The sequence below is a fragment of the Cherax quadricarinatus genome, chromosome 3 (genome assembly GCF_038502225.1).
Source record: "Cherax quadricarinatus isolate ZL_2023a chromosome 3, ASM3850222v1, whole genome shotgun sequence".
NCBI lineage: Eukaryota > Metazoa > Arthropoda > Malacostraca > Decapoda > Parastacidae > Cherax > Cherax quadricarinatus.
The window spans coordinates 73064774-73083690 of NC_091294.1; positions in this window are offsets into that span (position 1 = coordinate 73064774).

Consider the following 18917-nt stretch of genomic DNA (forward strand, 5'->3'; position numbering starts at 1 on the left):
ATAGGTTGATGATGTGATCGGAAAAGTGGCAGATGCTATTTAGTGTGGACAAATGTATGGTTCTGATCCTAAGAGAAGGAAAACATTGAACCTGCTAGCTAAATCAAGTAGCGAGTCAAGGTGAATACAAAAAGAGATGTAGGACTTGCCTTTAGATTCAAAGGCAAGTCAGCAGTATACAAGTGTTCTCAGTAAGGCTACTAGAATTCTTGGTTTCATAAAAAGTATAAATAATGGAAGGTCTCCGGTTATACTTCTTCATATGTCTATGGTAAAAGTTAATATAGATTGTGCTACTCACTTCTGGTTTCCATATTACAGAATAGACGTAAATGCTTGGAAATTATACAGAGAAGGATGACGATGTTGATCCCATGGATCAGAAACCTTTCCTAGGAAGATAGACTGAAGGTACCGAGTCTGCATTCTGAAATACACTTTTTCCAGTTTTTGAGGCGGCAGAAAACATCCGAACGGCTGTTCGGATGTTTCGGTAATGATTTTAGAAATTTGCCCTTTCCCAGGGCCTGTTCGGATACTGGCGAGGTTCGGATAATGGCAGGACGAATATGCGAAGTATCACTGTACGTAGAATTACGAGTCATGTGATTGAAGTGTACAAAGGGAAAACAATAAGTAAAGGTGACTAAAAGGAATGGATTCAATTTGGAGACATTTAGAGTTAGAAAGAATGTAGGGAACTAGAGGTTTGGCAGAAGAGTTGATGAGTGATCGAACTCCTAAATAACGCGATTGAAACGAGAACTTCAGTAGCTTTCAATATTGAATGGACGGGGATGAGTAGGTGTGAATTGGACATGCTGAGCATGGGCCATTAGACCCACTTCGGTGCTCAACTATTCATATGCTCTTATGTTACGTCTTCAGCAGCTTAAAATAATTTTTCGTTAGGTGTTGAGAAATGGGTTATCAGCTAAGTTTAAAGAGTTTGTACGTAACTTAAAAAGACAGCTCATCGCCTGCACAGCCGCCCCTGCAGACGAGGTCTAGAAGCTGTCGACTCATCTCTCAACGGGCTGTAAAGAGTTATAATTTGTAAGATTATAAATTACCCCTAGGGGGTGTTATGTCAGCATATTTCATTCACTGATGGCTGACAGACTTACTTGTTTGGACTCAAAAGTCCGCACCTTACTGCCGACTATAGGTTGATTACAAACTCCTTGCGACACAAGAACTGCGCAGTCCCCCGTACTACAAGAAATTCGCAACCTACCTTGCTCTTGTAGCGTGAGCTATGGTGTTCTTCACACCTTCGACAGGTATCGGTGACTTGATAGAAGCTGAAGTGTCCTTGCATGTCCACGTCTTTCATTGTCTAGGAACGCACACTGGTACACTATGTTCCACAAGATTTCTCTTTATTGTTCACAATGTTATCACTGAAGAAGCTGATCACACTTCTCTTAAGTGTTTATTGTGTTTTATGAGAAACTTTGTTCACACTAACGCACAGATCAGTGTTCTTTGTTCGTTATCCTGGCGTCAGTGTCACTCTCAGTAGAGTCAAAAGTAATCAGAAGACGCCACAGCGCCCCACGCCGTCACTCCCCTAGCACAAAAAAAAGCTGACCTAGTACTTTTGCTTCCTTGCCACTTCCTCGATGAAGCAAAGCAGAATGTTTGATTCTTGCTGTCTTAAGCATAGACAACAATGTCCACTATCTTTACCATGGTAATAAAGTGGGAGCAGGATTTTCCTTAATTGTCCTGCTAAAGTAAGAGATGCACTGTCTCTTATTAAAATACACTCTGCAACACTGCAAGGAGCAGCGGTCACTTGACCACGTCACATACTCGTACGGCATCTGTGATCAATTACTCACTGTAGCAGTAAACATGACGCTTGCCCCTTCTGAGAGGGCTGGGCCCCTCAGGGCTGAAAGGGGCTGAAGGGGCTGAAGGGGGCTGATACCCCCCTCCTGGAGAAAATTTCTCCACATTAGGTACAGAATTATTTTGGCGAAATTATTGCATACCCAAATTTTCGCTTGCCCTGTTCGGCAAGAAGTGCATTACTATTTAAGCCCAAATCGCAAGTTTTACTTATTCGTAATGGAAGTTTTAATATATTTATATAACGTTTGTCTGTGTACATAGAAATTTATAATAATGAACACGGTCTATAAATACCTCGTATCCTTTCCAGAAAGTAAGTTCTCTCTTCCATTTATTTACCTGTAATGCAGACCTAGCTAAACAGCAGGAAAATAATTCTTTAATTACCACGTACAAGAGAGATATCATTACCCCGTTTTGACGAGAGAGAAAAAAAGGAGATATCTAAGACTGGTATACAATGAATAGCAATGATCATTATAAAAAAAAGCCAGTATCTCTCACTTTTACCCTGGAAGAGAGAGTAAAGGAGACGTGAACATTTCCCACTTGCAAATTTATGGATTATTTCTAACAATAAATTGATATGCCAGCGATAAATTCCGAGTTAACGAGTGTTTGTGTAAAATTTATGGATTATTTCTAACAATAAACTTGATATGCCAGCGATAAATTCCGAGTTAACGAGTGTTCGTGTAAAATTTATGGATTATTTCTAACAATAAACTTGATATGCCAGCGATAAATTCCGAGTTAACGAGTGTTTGTGTAAAATTTATGGATTATTTCTAACAATAAACTTGATATGCCAGCGATAAATTCCGAGTTAACGAGTGTTCGTGTAAAATTTATGGATTATTTCTAACAATAAACTTGATATGCCAGCGATAAATTCCGAGTTAACGAGTGTTCGTGTAAAAATGTTGGTCTGGGCCGCACCTGTTGGGTTACCCGTGAATTACTGCAGCAACTTCACCCAGCTTGTGTAGACACGTTCTGGAATAAACATTTGTTAGGAGCAACGTTTCGCTCATTGTGTTGAGCTTCGTGAATACTTATCAAAATTCGATTCGATTTTTTTTTTTTAGTTGGTATGCTAGTTGGGTCTGGATCACCCAATTTTTAGGAAAACTGAGACAGACAGACAGACAGATACAGACACACACACAGACAGGTTAAAGGAAATCAACCTGACGACACTGGAAGACAGGAGAGATAGGGGCAATATGATAACGACATATAAAATACTGAGAAGAATTGACAAGGTGGACAGAGACAGGATGTTCCAGAGATGGGACACAGCAACAAGGGGTCACAGTTGGAAGTTGAAGAATTAGATGAATCACAGGTATATCAGGATGATATATCAGGATGATATAGGTGAAGAGTGTCTGGTCGGAGCAAGAGTGAGATGGACAACCTTGTGTAGCTGATCTCTCTTGTTCCTGTTAGGTAAGACACATATGCAACAGTTAGGCATCTTCATTTCGAAACGTTTCGCCTACACAGTAGGCTTCTTCAGTCGAGTACAGAAAAGTTGATAGAAGCAGAAGAGACTTGAAGATGATGTAATCAGTCCATCACCCTTGAAGTTTTGAGGTGGTCAGTCCCTCAGTCTGGAGAAGAGTATTGTTCCATAGTCTGAAACAATATGGAGTTGAAGTGACAGGATGGAGCCTTATATAGCGCCAGGAGGTGAGATGTAGGTCACTAGTAGAGGTAAGAATGTAGTCGTTGGGAGGTCAAGTCCCTCTAAGAAGTCAGTTTTACTTCCTAATAGCTACACTGATCGCAGCCCTTGGAATTTCGTTGATTTTGATGAGCCGGATACCAGTGACCACTGATTCTAATGGGATAAATTGGTACTGATGGCTCAAGTCCCTCTTTCTTTTAGATTCTTCCATGTGATCCGTAGCACCTCCGTGTTGCCCAACATTAAAATGAATATAGGGGTCAGCCAGAGTGGATCCACAGGTGTAGTCCTACACCGCTTAGCTACGACTCCTCTAGATATAGGCTGTGATCCCATCAGGCCAGTCATTTGGGATGCCAAGATTGCGGGATACTTGGAATCTGGGTTCTCAACCAGGCATTCAGTCGTTGTTAGGCTACTTTTAATGATAATCCTGACCTCGTTGTCTCTTGCTTGCCAACTCTGTGAATTCACATAACTTAGAGTTTAGACAATGTAAACCATATTAGTCAGCTTGTTCCTTGCTGAACATACCCTAATGATCAATGATCAATGTGAATAGAGGCAGCAGGATGAAGAGTCACTGCAATACGGGAAATCTGAGTCGAGATGTGAGCCAATTCCGAAATAGGAACCGTTAAAAGGAAATCTTCAGAGTGATTTGCACCATACACACATGCACCTTGCGACCTTATGCGCAACTCAACAACTTCATTGCAGTGGGTCTAACCCAGCTGAACTTTTTGGATGTCAGGGTTCCAGTTCTGGTGTTGAAGTCGGGAGATTCTCCCAGGTAGTAATGGTTCAATGGTGTCTGTGTCGAATACTCACGCTAAATTACCCAGGTGGTCTGGTACCTATAGTTGACGCAACAGATGGGAGGTCTACAGATATTACCTGCCAGATTTACTGCAGCCCGTTCGTGTAGTTAGGGTATATGATTAACTAACACTAAGTCTTCGAACCAGATTACGTTAATAAGACACCCACGATGCCTTGTACCTTCTCACAAAGTGCTTGAGTCTGCCCAGGTTGACATATTTCCTAAGATGTGCACCTTCATATGATAACCCTATACTGCACGAATATGACAGTATCCTGAGGCAGATTTTTATGAAAGTACTTAACCTTACTCTAGAAGACGGGCAGTGGAACCAAGCTACACTTCCAGTCAGACTAGGAGGCATTGGTGTCCGCAAGTCATCACAGATTGCGTTACCTGCTTTTCTGTCCTCGTGTATTGCATCCAGAGAGCTTGTAGCAGCGATTCTCCCTGAACATCTTAGGGACAAGGTAGGAGTCCAGGACCAAAAATTCATTGACGGAGCAATGATCTGGGATAATCTAACGGGCTCTGGAGCCAGACCTGCTCCCCCCAACAACTACAAACAATCGCACTGGGATGGTCCAATAGTGGAAAATATTGCCTCAACAATGCTTCAGAGTGTGTCAGGGAAGGATAGAGCCCGCCTCCTGGCAGTGAGAGCCCCTCATGCTGGGGACTTTCTGTTGGCTGTGCCCAACTCCAGCCTTGGCACACGTCTCGACCCACAGACCATCCGCATCGGTGTTGCCCTTCGACTTGCCGCCCCTATTCTCGCCGAACACAGGTGTATTTGTGGCATTGAAGCAGCAGACCGATTCGGGTACCATGGTCTTGTGTGCCGTAAATCCGAGGGAAAGATTGCAAGACATGAGGAGGTTAATAACATTATCAAGAGGAGCCTCACAACAGCTGGATGCCCAGCAGTAAGGGAGCCACCCCAACTATGCAGATCTGATGGCAGCCAGAAGCGTCCAGATGGTATCACCCTTCAAGCCTGGACAGATGGGAAGCAGGTGGTGTGGGACTATACATGTGCATCTACCTTGGCTGATACCTATCTCCAATACACCAGGGAGGAAGGAGGGGCAGCTGCCAGCTTCAGGGAGTCCCAAAAGTCTAGAAAATATGGAGAACTTGCCCATCATTATATGTTTGTTCCCATAGGCTCAGAGACCCTTGGCTCATGGGGAAAGAGTGCATCTAAATTCCTTAAGGAGCTGGGAAAAAGACTCATCAGGGTAACTAGGGATCCCAGGGCAGCTAGTTTTCTGTTCCAGCGGCTCAGTGCGGCTGTTCAAAGGGGTAATGCCTCCTGTATTTTGGGCACACGCCCCAGCTCTGAGGAGCTGGATGAGATTTTCGCCTTATAATCGGTGATACACACGTAACAACATGTACCGTATATGCCACATTTATATCAACAATGTATCTCTTAAATCTTCTGTACCATATTATGTAATAAAATATTCCTATTGGTAAAAAAAATATACTAAAAGATGGGGTGGTAGGGGAAGTGGAATATTCAAACGGCTTCAGGAAGAAATCCAAATATTCTTCCTTGAAGTCTTTTTATGCACTTCTCCGAGGCAATGGGTCCCACAATTTACACCAGAGGTGGACCCCATTATATATATATATATATATATATATATATACATATATATATATATATATATATATATATATATATATAATATATATATATATATTAAAAGTTTATGGAGATATTTTAAATCCTGTTACAGGCTAGAGAAACGAGAGAGAGATCTGATTGCACAAACTGTTGTTGGTGAGTAATTATCTGTAAAACTAGTACCTGACGTAGCAGTTGGGTCTCCTTCAGACATTACGTAATTATGTAATTTGTAACCATATGGTCTAGGGGTGGTCTAGGACCACGTAGTGTTTTCTAGGACCACGTGATACAGGATGGGTGTTGGATTTTGTGGTGTTTCAGAGTCGTTTAGGATCAACGGTCTATGATGGATCTGGAATCACTGGGTGTGTGTGCACCACGAATTAACTATACAAACATGCTGAGGTTATTTTATCGCAGAAACATTTCCTCTTGTGAAATCTTAAAATTTCCTGTTCGTCTTCATAACGAATACGAGATGAGAGAATTTGCATACGAGAGTCTGTGTGACCTACCAGCTTTATATTCTTAATGAAGAAATAAATCCTGTTAATTTTTGAGTGAAAAATTCAAATGTACATATTATTCCAGAGTAAATATGTGACTGACTCCGATGTAGGCTGTTTGCATGTGGGTTAAGATTGTTTGCAGAGTAATGTTGCTTCAACTTCTCGCTCGAACTTCACGGTGAACGGAGCAAGACGTGTCAGCCGGTTCTTTGACTGCGATTAGTTAGTATTTTGTACATTTTGTGGTTGTCAATTTTTTTTGAACCTCTTACCGGTTTTTAATTTGACGTGTCCTACTTTATTGTCTTGAAGTACAGTAAGTTTCGAAATCACGAAATCAAGATAAACAGCTACTGCGCTACTGCTGTTTATTTCGAGCCTGAAGACCACGGAGGAACAAGCAGGGTTGTCTGGGCTCCGGCAGGAGGCTTGCTTGTTGTTCTTATTACTTGCCGGCTTTACATCCTGTGTGGAAGCCTCCCAGGCTTCAGTGTCAGAGTCCTCTTTACTGTGTGCTGCTCTTTCGTCTCATGGCCACTACGTTTTATTCACTGTAACATTTTTGGCTGTCACGGGTCATTAACTGTGCTCTACTGCCTCACCTCTCTGCGTCCTGTCTGCCAGTCGTGCGTCCTCATTGCCATAGCGCACACCAACTGTAGTGCAGGCTGCTGCACTAATAATTGCTTGGTAATAATTCTGTGTTATAATTTTGTAAATTATTGTGATAATAACTTTGAAAAATAAGATAAAGAAAACATAATTACTGTTTGAAATATAAGTATGATAAAATACAGTGAATCATTACTGCGGTTTTGTGAATATATTTTGAGGTGTGATGGCCATGGTGTGTGTGTTTAAAAAAGCGGGTTGTTGTTAATAGCTAATTTAGAGAAGTATTTGTTGTTGCTGATGAGGTGCCTCATCTGTTAATTGGTGTTAGAATAGGATTTTTGAGTCGATAAGCGTTTTTTTTTCCTAACAGGCACGTTGGCAGCAGGTGTGGACCAGTACGCTGTGTCAATGACAGCAGCTGTTTGATTATCACCTATGATATTTTTTTAGGCTTAAAATAAGTAGTTTGGAGATTTCATGTAGCAGAGCGGCTCACAGTGGGCACCTGCTATGGGTTCCCTATTGTCTAACCGTGTATGGATTAATGTATGTAGTTTTATTCGTCAGAAAAGAGAACAACTACAAGTGAGAATGGTTGGATTTGAGAGGGACGTGACCTCTCAATGATTACATTCTTTCTTCTACTAGTGGCTTACATCTCATCTCCTGACAGTATATAAGACTCCATACTGTTACTTCAATTTCACATTGCTTCAGACTTTGGAACAAATACTCTTCTCCAGGCTGAGGGACTGACTACCTCAAAACCAGATCTTCAAAGATGATGAACTGATTACATCGTCTTCACATCTCTTCTGCCTCTTTCTACCAACTTTTTTCTGTACTTGACTGAAGAAGCCTACTGTGTAGGTGAAGCTTTTCGAAATAAAGATACCTAACAGTTGCATATGTGTCTTACCTAACAACCTGTGTTTCCCGTCACGTATCTTAATAATATATTGTAGATGACCCATTTAAAAATTGATGAAATGACTGTTGTAATATTCGTCAGGAAAGAGTCTTGACACAGGTCTTTATCTCTTGACGATTCACTTTACATAAGAACATAAATGAGAAACACCGTGACAGGCCTACTGGGCCATACTAGGCAAGTCCTTCTCAAGCCCAAACCAGTTAACAAAAATATTTACCCAATACATTTTTCAGTGCTACCCAGTGAATACGGTTTAATAATCACCCTGATGAATTTATGGCGAAATGTTGGGATTATATTGATCAATCATGATACTATAGCTATTACGTACATAGACTATGTTGAAAGTGGTGTAAAATACCGACAAGTGTGAGTTTGGTATGTTTTATTTACTGAAGCCTAATGTGTAGGCTAAACATTTCAATCAGCGGTGCTGTTCACACCAACTCCAAGATTGAGGGACTGATTACCTCATCTTTTGTATATAGTTCTACTGTCTTCCAGTTATGTCCTTGAATTTGTATTGATAAAGCCACTGAATGGCGAAACTTCTACAGTAAAGATACCCAGATATTGCACATGTGTCTTACTCTAAATAGAGTTTGTACAACTATAGGTTTAATGTCACTGTGGAGACTTTCATTTAACATTTATATTGATCAAAGTTATATTGCTTTTGCTTGTCACACCATTAGTGCTTTTATTGAATTTATTTGTGATGTATTCTAGATTCTAAGTGGTTTTAATATTTTATTTCTGTTTTCCCCTGATCGACTAAATATTTGTCCTTAGAGGCCAGACAACTTCACAAGACCTACCTACGTCAGTGAGTGACAGACTCGGGAAGGGCCTACAGACCATTTACAAGGCCTACAGGCCTTGTAAATGGACCTGTAGGCCTTCTGCAGTGTTCCTCATTATGTTCTTATAAAGATTTATGGTGGTATAAACCTTGGTAATTGATACCAACAAATTGGTTTAAAAAGACACGTAAGCGAACACTAGGATACATTTGAGAACGTTCCGATCAAGGTAACAGAACCCAAACGTTATCTGAAAAAAAATGTTTTAGTGATTGCTCAAGTGTCTTTTTAAGCCAAGAGTCACAGTGATCTGCATTCAAGCTTCTCTCAACGCATCTTTAAGATGTGGAAAAAAACACTTATGTACTGTTCAGGACATTTATTAAAGGAAACGTTTCGCCACGAGTGGCTGCTTCAGTCCTTTTGCATCCTTAAGAGTCGCAGTATCACCATCACCACTCATACTTCGTAGTGGATCAGAATATATAACCAGCACTGCAATATTCACTTATTCTCCCGGGAAGCAAATTTATCCTTGAATATATTTGTTCAACTTTGATTCAAATAATTTTGATTCCTCATACATTACTTAAGAACATAAGAACATAAGAACGAAGGAACACTGCAGAAGGCCTACTGGCCCATGCGAGGCAGGTCCAAGTCTCCTACCGGCTTAAGCCAATGCACCCAACCTAGTCAGGTCAGGTCACATTGACTTAAGGGAGGAACACGGCAACCGACCTGGTAGCACAAGCTATCAGGTCTAACTCACACCCACCCACATCCACTCATGTATTTATCCAACCTATTTTTAAAGCTACACAACGTTCTGGCCTCTATAACGGTACTTGGGAGTTTGTTCCACTCATCCACAACTCTATTACCAAACCAGTACTTTCCTATATCCTTCCTGAATCTGAATTTTTCCAACTTAAAACCATTGCTGCGAGTCCTGTCTAGGCTAGATATTTTCAGCACACTATTTACATCCCCTTTATTTATTCCTGTCTTCCATTTATACACCTCAATCATATCCCCCCTAATTCTACGTCTTTCTAGAGAGTGCAGATTCAGGGCCCTTAGTCTATCCTCATAGGGAAGGTTTCTGATACATGGGATCAACTTTGTCATCCTCCTTTGTACATTTTCCAGAGAATTTATATCCATTCTGTAATAAGGTGACCAAAACTGTGCAGCATAATCTAAATGAGGCCTAACCAAGGATGTATAGAGTTGAAGAACAACCTGAGGACTCCTATTATTTATGCTTCTTGATATGAAGCCAAGGATTCTATTAGCTTTATTGCGAACACTTATGCACTGTTGTCTTGGTTTCAGATTACTGCTAACCAGAACTCCTAAATCTTTTTCGCAATCCGTAATATTAAGATCTACATTATTTAGTTTATATGTGGCATGGTTATTGTCCTGTCCAACATTTAGAACTTTGCATTTGTCTATATTAAACTGCATCTGCCACTTCTCCGACCGCTGCATCAGTCTATTCAAATCTTCCTGGAGTGCTCGAATGTCCTCGTCAGAATGAATTCGACGGCCTATTTTGGTGTCATCGGCAAACTTGCCGATGTCGCTCTTTATGCCCTCATCTATGTCGTTTATGTAGATTGTGAACAGCAGGGGGCCCAACACTGACCCCTGTGGAACACCGCTCGTGACACTTCCCCACTCTGATTTCTCCCCATTTATGCAAACTCTCTGCTGCCTATTTGTCAACCATGCCTCTATCCAGGAAAAAATTTCTCCTCCTATTCCATGTGCTTTAATTTTCCTCAATAGTCTCTGATGTGGGACCCTGTCAAAAGCCTTACTGAAGTCCATATACACAATATCATATTCATTACCATGATCTACCTCCTCAAATACCTTAGTGAAAAAAGTTAATAAATTCGTAAGGCAGGAACGCCCCTTTGTAAAACCATGCTGAGATTCGTTGATTAATTTATGCTTTTCAAGGTGGCTACGAACTGCCTCGGCAATTATTGATTCCATAAATTTTCCCACTATGGAGGTTAGGCTTATTGGTCTATAGTTCGAAGCTAAGGACCTGTCACCTGTTTTGAAAATAGGTATCACATTTGCCATTTTCCACTTATCTGGCACCATGCCAGTTTGTAGTGATATGTTGAAAAGATTAGCCAAAGGTGTGCTAAGCTCCTCTTTACATTCCTTTAGAACCCTTGCATACAGTTCATCAGAGCCTGGGGATTTGTTAGGTTTTAATTTATCTATTTGCCTAAGGACCATGTCACTTGTGACCCTAATAGTACACAGTTTATTTTCGTCCTGTTCTACATAATTTATCATTACTGGAATATCGCTGGTATCCTCCTGTGTAAAAACTGAGAGGAAGTATGTGTTAAAAATTCTACACATTTCCTTATCACTGTCAGTGAGCTGACCCGAGGAACTTTTGAGTGGGCCTATCTTGTCCCTGATCTTACTTCTGTATACCTGAAAGAATCCTTTTGGGTTAGTCTTCGATTCTCTTGCAACTTTAACCTCATAATCTCTTTTTGCTTTTCTAATTCCCTTTTTTATTTCTCTCTTTAACTGAATATATCGATTTCTCAATTGCCCCTCTCCTCTTTTGATTTGCCTATATATGCCTCTCTTTTGACCAATCAGATATTTTAATCTATTGTTCATCCATTTAGGATCATTTTTGTTTGATCTGATTTCCCTATTTGGAACATAATTTGACTGAGCAGCTAGAACTATGCCCTGGAAAGCATCATATCGGCAACCATCACCACCTACCTGACCCTTAGTCAGGTCATTCCAGTTCAGCCCACCTAAGTAATTTTTCAGTCCTATGAAATCAGCCAAGCGAAAGTCAGGGACGGAGACTTGATTGCCATTATTAGGGGAATTCCATGATATATTAAAACTGAGTGATTTGTGATCACTTTCCCCAAGCTCATCATTAACCTCAAGATTATTAATTAGTGTTTCCCTACTGGCAAGAACCAAGTCAAGGAGGTTATTTCCCCTAGTTGGCTCTGTCACAAACTGTTTTAAAAAACAATCCTGGATCGTATCAAGAAAGTCACCTGACTCTAAATTTCCTGTCAAATTGCTCCAGTCAATCTGTCTATAGTTGAAATCTCCCATTAGCACAACATTTTCGTATGTAGATGCCTTACGAATTTCGTCCCATAGAAGTTTACTGCACTCCCTATCAAGATTTGGGGCCCTGTAAATCACACCCAAAATAGTTTTTCTCGGCCCTCGAGAAGCTGTAACCAAACAGATTCAGTGGCTGACGCTTCTAATTTAATATCTTGTCTAACACAACAATTTAAATTGTCTCTGACATACATCGCTACTCCACCACCTTTCCTGTTGACCCTGTCAGTGTGGAATAATTTATAGCCTTGTATGTGACATTCAGAGGGCATCTCTCTATCTTTCAGATTGAGCCAGGTCTCTGTTATAGCAATAATATCTATGTCTCCTGCACTTGCAATTAATCTTAGCTCATCTATCTTATTTCTTACACTCCTGCTATTAGTATAGTAAACCTTAAGGGAGCTAGTCCCTTGCTGCCCTCTGCTGTCCCCCTTTGTTTGCTGACCTGATCTATTGTCTTTATTTATAACTTCATGCTGAATGCCTTTTATACATTTACTGTTTCCAACCCTAGTGTTGCAACCTGCTTGTTTCCCACACACACCCATACCTCTATCTTCCATCAGTTTAAAATCATAGGCATTTCACCAATGGCCTTCTCAATCGAGTCTGCAAGTGCTACCACCCCAGCCCCAGAGAGATGTACCCCATCCCTTGCATACATATCATGTTTGCCATAAAAGTTGTTCCAGTTGTCAATGAATGGGATTGCAAGTTCCTTGCAGTATCTGTCTAGCCAGCAATTTACACCAATTGCCCTAGACAACCATTCATTTCCTACTCCCCTTCTAGGCAAGATGCTACATATGATTGGGATCCCTCCCTTAGACTTAATGAAATCTATAGCTGACCTGTACTTATCTAGCAGCTCTTCTCTCCTACCCTTCCCAATATCATTTCCACCAGCACTGAGACAGATAATGGGCTTGCTCCCATTACCTGACATGATATTATCCAGCCTGTTGACAATGTCCCTAACACCAGCTCCAGGGAAGCACACTCTATCTCTCATCTTCTTATTCCTATTACAAAAAGCACGGTCAATGTATCTTACCTGAGAGTCACCAACCACAAGAATGCGCTTACCTCCATTAGCAGGGGCAGTAGTACCCTTACCTTCACTGGCCACTGAAGTACATTCATCCTGAAGAACAGAGAAGCGATTTCCTACCTTCAGATCTTCACTCTTAACTTTCCTTACTCTGATGCGCCTTCCATTACTGTGAACTACTCGCCACTTGTAGCAGGTGCTGGTAGCCGTTGCTGCCTCCCCAACTACAGCCTCCTCACAGCGAGAGACAGACTGCACCTCGCTGCTAGAAGCCTCATTCCCCACAACTCCAGCCACCTCACACTCTCTCCCAGACCCATTGAGGTGGACCTTCAGCCTCCTAATCTCCTCCTGGAGAAGCAAGACCTCCTCCTTCAACTCTCCAACCTCAATTTTTAAAACACTGCAGAAGCAAGCCATGCTTTGTAACCGTCCACACTAATCCCCAAGGCAGCTCAGGGTCTGTGACCTCACGTGACGACTGACCACTGAGTACTTCAGCTAGGATATTGTATTTTGGTTATTTTTAATAATTAAAGTGTATTGATTTTTTTTACCACATTTTTACGTTGCGGCATTAGTTCATTTTTACCAGTTATTTGTTTCCCATTATAGTTATTGTCGGTACTACGATATCCGGACCCAGATGCGGTTAATGTCAGTCGTGTGATATTCTGACACAGACGTAGTTGGTGTTAGTTCTGCAGTATCCTCGCCCTGATGTAGATAAGAACATAAGAATGGAGGAACACTGCAGAAGGCCTACTGGCCCATACAAGGCAGGTCCTTATCAAAACGACCTCCAGTCCTTCAGGATCCAGCCCTTGACATGGGTATTGTTATCCGTTTCTGTATTATTTGTAAACCAGCAACACAGAACCACAGCAGCACCAACACCTTAGAAGCACCGGCAGTTGAGCAGCAGAACCAGCAGCACCTGCAACTCAGCAGAGAATGAATAAATACAGAATTAGCTACAGTTCAGCAGCACAGAGCAGCACCCACAGCTGAGCACCACCAGCGCAAAACAGAATCAATACTCACGCAATAACACGACTGGAAACAAACCAGGGAACGGGTGGGATTTGAACGCACGGCGTGTGAGTCCTTAAATTCACAGGTCAGTGCGTTAACCACTTGGTTACGGTTACTAGAACCGACACAGAAGCACCTGCTGGCAAGAAGAGCAAGGAGAAAAACTGCAGCACCTGCAGTTTACATTTTACTCTCGTAAATCTTGATTTCGTACATGACCTCATTATGACTAAAAGATGGGAGAATTTTTATGTGTGTAGGCTGCGAAATTTATGCAATTGGTGAATATGTAAATCCTACTAGTCCTTAAGGTTTTACTTCAAGAGAACATGTTACCGGGGATAATCATTGTGTTGTAGGTTTTGGCACCGAGAGCAGGAATTCCGTTCTTAGTCGATTTATAAGTCGTTTCCAACCCCATCCTTGGTTGTCAGTTCCACGATATTCATTGATTTTAATTATGATTTTTGTTGGTCGCGCGGTAACTGGCTCTTAGCTATTGTCACTTCGCCTGTTTCAGGCCCGAGATGTGGCTATTTTCAGTCCCGAGGTATCCCACCCTTGACGTAGTTACTGTTAGCCCTACTGAATGATTGTAACCGATTCAGCTTTGTCTCCAAGACCAGGAGCTCAGCAGCAGGAGCAGAAAGCATCACAGCAACTCCAGCGGTTTAGAGATTCATTTACCCTCGTAATATCTTCAAATTTCCTGGTCTTCCTTGCGACTAAGAGACTAGAGTATTTGCATATGAGTCTGTAGGGGCAGGCATCTTTACATTTTTAATAATAATATAAATCCTGATCGTCTTTGAGGCTTTAGGACTTTGAGAAAGATATTAGTCCTTTTTTTTTTTACTGATGATTCTGCACTCACTCTGTGGTTAATGTTAACCTCCTGGTATCCGGCTGCTGACGTGGATATTGTCTGGTGATGTCTGGCCCTGACGTGGATATTGTCTGGTGATCTCTGGCCCTGACGTGGATATTGTCTGGTGATCTCTGGCCCTGACGTGGATATTGTCTGGTGATATCTGGCCCTGACGTGGATATTGTCTGGTGATATCTGGCCCTGACGTGGATATTGTTTGGTGATCTCTGGCCCTGACGTGGATATTGTCTGGTGATCTCTGGCCCTGACGTGGATATTGTCTGGTGATCTCTGGCCCTGACGTGGATATTGTCTGGTGATATCTGGCCCTGACGTGGATATTGTCTGGTGATCTCTGGCCCTGACGTGGATATTGTCTGGTGATCTCTGGCCCTGACGTGGATATTGTCTGGTGATCTCTGGCCCTGACGTGGATATTGTCTGGTGATCTCTGGCCCTGACGTGGATATTGTCTGGTGATCTCTGGCCCTGACGTGGATATTGTCTGGTGATCTCTGGCCCTGACGTGGATATTGTCTGGTGATGTCTGGCCCTGACGTGGATATTGTCTGGTGATCTCTGGCCCTGACGTGGATATTGTCTGGTGATATCTGGCCCTGACGTGGATATTGTCTGGTGATCTCTGGCCCTGACGTGGATATTGTCTGGTGATGTCTGGCCCTGACGTGGATATTGTCTGGTGATATCTGGCCCTGACGTGGATATTGTCTGGTGATCTCTGGCCCTGACGTGGATATTGTTTGGTGATGTCTGGCCCTGACGTGGATATTGTCTGGTGATCTCTGGCCCTGACGTAGTTATTGTCAGTCAGGCTGTATTTGAGTCCTAACATAGATATTGTTTCAGTTTCCCTCTTATTTCGGGCAGTGATCTGGATGTCATCCGTCGTCTAAAATCCGGTCCGTAATGAATATTATTTTTTTCTACGCTGATTTGCAGAACCAGCAACACTGGCAGCTAAGCTATACCACTAGCACCAGCATTAGCACCTCACTAACACCTCAGTAGCACAAGCGGTTCAGCAATAATTCCACCAGCGCAGAAACATTATCTCACTAACACTAACAGCAGAAAAAAAATAAAAAACATACCACGGGCGGGATTTGAACCCGAGGGTTCAAATCCCGCCCGTGGTATGGTTTGTTTGCAATCGTGTCATTACGATTTCGTGAGTCACTAACAGCAGTTCGGTAGCACTATACTAACTGGAGTTCAGGAGCACAACGAAAAAAAAATCAAGGTAGCAGCAGCTGCAGTTTGGAGAAACATTTACTCTGGTAATATTTTATAATTTCCGTCTGGTCTTCATGACGACTAAGGGACGAGAGGATTTACGTACGAGAGTCTGTGCTGGCTGTCAGCTTTATATTCCTAATAAAAATGTAAATCCTGGTAATCCTGGGGGCTTTAAGACTTATAAAGAACATATTACATGGAAAATCTTATTCTGGTGTGGAGGGCTTGCACTTGGAAAAGGAATTCTATTGTCTCTTGATTTGTAAGCTGTTTCTGACCCAATGTATGGTTATCAGTCCCGTGATATCCATTTAATAATGGAGGTTTCGTAGATAGCAAGATAACAGGCACCTGATATAGTCACTTCTCTGGTCTCAGGAGCACGATGAGGCTATTGGTATTCCTGCGGTATCAACACCATGATGTAGTTACTGTGAGTGAGGAAGTTCGGACATTCACCTGGACGTTAACTTCTCCTCCTAGGATCCAGCCTCTGACCTGAATGTTGTTATCCGTTTGTATTTGTCTCTAGAATCAGTAGCACCAGCAATTAGGAAACACCGGCGGCTCAGAAGCACCAGCAACTCGGCAACACCAGCATCTCAGGGAGCAGAGGCAACTTTGCATCACCAGTATCATTAACAGCTCAGTAGCACCACCAGCAACTCAAAACAGCACCAGAATCTCAGCAGACTCAGCAGCACCAACTGCTCGACAACAACAGCTTAACAGCAACTCTAACAGCTCAACAGTTTAGCAGCCTCAGCAGGTAAGCAGTTGAAGGCGCCCGCATTATCATTTACCCCTGGCAACAGACTTACCTACTACGCTGTCTACAACAGTTTCTCCCATTTTATCGTTCAGGTCCTCCACAATCTCTCTCACTTGGTTTAAAACTCCTTAAACACTCAACATCTTCCAAAATCTCTCTCTCTCTCTCTCTCTCTCTCTCTACACTCCCCTCTTCTCCAGGTGCATAAACACTATATATAACACTATGTATAATCAATATAGCCTTATTTTAATCCACATAATCCTTTAATTTATATATTTATATTCCCTAACTCGACTCGCGAAATCGTAATGACACGAGTTTTATGACTCTCTGACCGCGGGTTCTATCCCCACCTGTGGTATGGCTTATATTCACTCTTTTCCTTTCATAGCTGATCATTCAGTATTATCTCTACTCTTTTCCTTATCCCTAATTCTCTCAGATACACCTGGCTTAATCTCATTTATTTCTTCCCACTGTGAATCTTCTACCCCATTCAGCTCTTTTTTTCGCTTAGAGTTACATCATTCAGCTTCTTTTCATTCCTAACATTCGCAGTCAACCATTTTTTTTATCTGTACATCCACGCACATTTAAATTATTTAGTAATTAATGCAGGAGAAGGGGTTACTAGCAGCTTGCTCCTGGCATTTTAGTCGCCTTTTACGACATGCATGGCTTACGGAGGAAAGATTCTTTTCCACTTCCCCATGGAGATGAAAGGAAACAAAATAAGAAAAACCTTCAAGAACACAGAAGAAAATTCAGTGGGAACAAAAGCACCTGCAACACCAGCTCAGGAGCAACTCATCGGGATTAGCAACTCTGCAGTGCCAGCAGTTCAGCACCAGCAGCTTAGCACAACATTACCTTCGGATCAGCAGCACCTGTAACTCACCGGCAACAGCTCAGCAGCATATATAGACATTAACTGAGTAGCATCAGGTCAATAGCAACGCAACAGCATACACAACACCTGCATAGTGAATCAGCACGGTATCACCTGCAGCTCAGCAGCAAGTGCGGAAGGAATCAGCAGCAACCTATATGCAGAGCTCAGGACACAGGAGTATCTCTGTTCTGGAAAAATGTAAACTCGAGGTGTGTCTAGTGTTTTGCATACTAAGTGGCCGGTGATGAAGCCATGAGCCTCGGGTACAATCTATGCGGAATGAAATGGTGCCAGGAAAACGTGTACACGGATATATACGGACGTATACAGACGTATACGGATATACACATTGGGCCCTCACGGATGAAAATCTTTTTGCCTCGTCACCCACTTGTCGCTAGCGTAGTCGTCACCTCACACAATTTCCTGTATTCCATCAATCACTGACGGGTAAATGTTGGTCGTGGGTTCCTCGGAGGTTCTCAGGGAAGAGAGAGAGAGAAGGTTGTCGGAGTAACATGGGTTCATATATTGTTTATTAGAAAGGTTCAAAGATGGGAAGATTGACAAGTTATTCACTGAAAATTTACAGTGAATAACTTGTCAATCTTAAATTTTCTTGAGTGTGATAGAATGATGATTAATAGTGAAATAATGAATAAACAAAGCCTATTTATAGAACTGAATCTACATAACATAGTCTTAAGAAAATAAACTTTTCACAAGTCTAATATAGCGAACTGTTTGCTGTGAAACGTCAGAGATTTTTTTTTTAATCTGAAATTCTACACTTGTGAGGCTTTTGAAAATATTCTTAGGGGTAGTTGAGGCTTCTTAACTTTAGTGCATAATGTAATAAAATTATACCTTGCAAATAGCAAGAATATCTATAAATTCATAAAAAACTGAATGCTGTTTAACAATATTAAGGATGGAAAACAGCATGGAACTAATTAATGAAATTTGGAAGAGTGATACAAGTAGTGTACTTGTTTAGCATTCTCGTCAAGTGT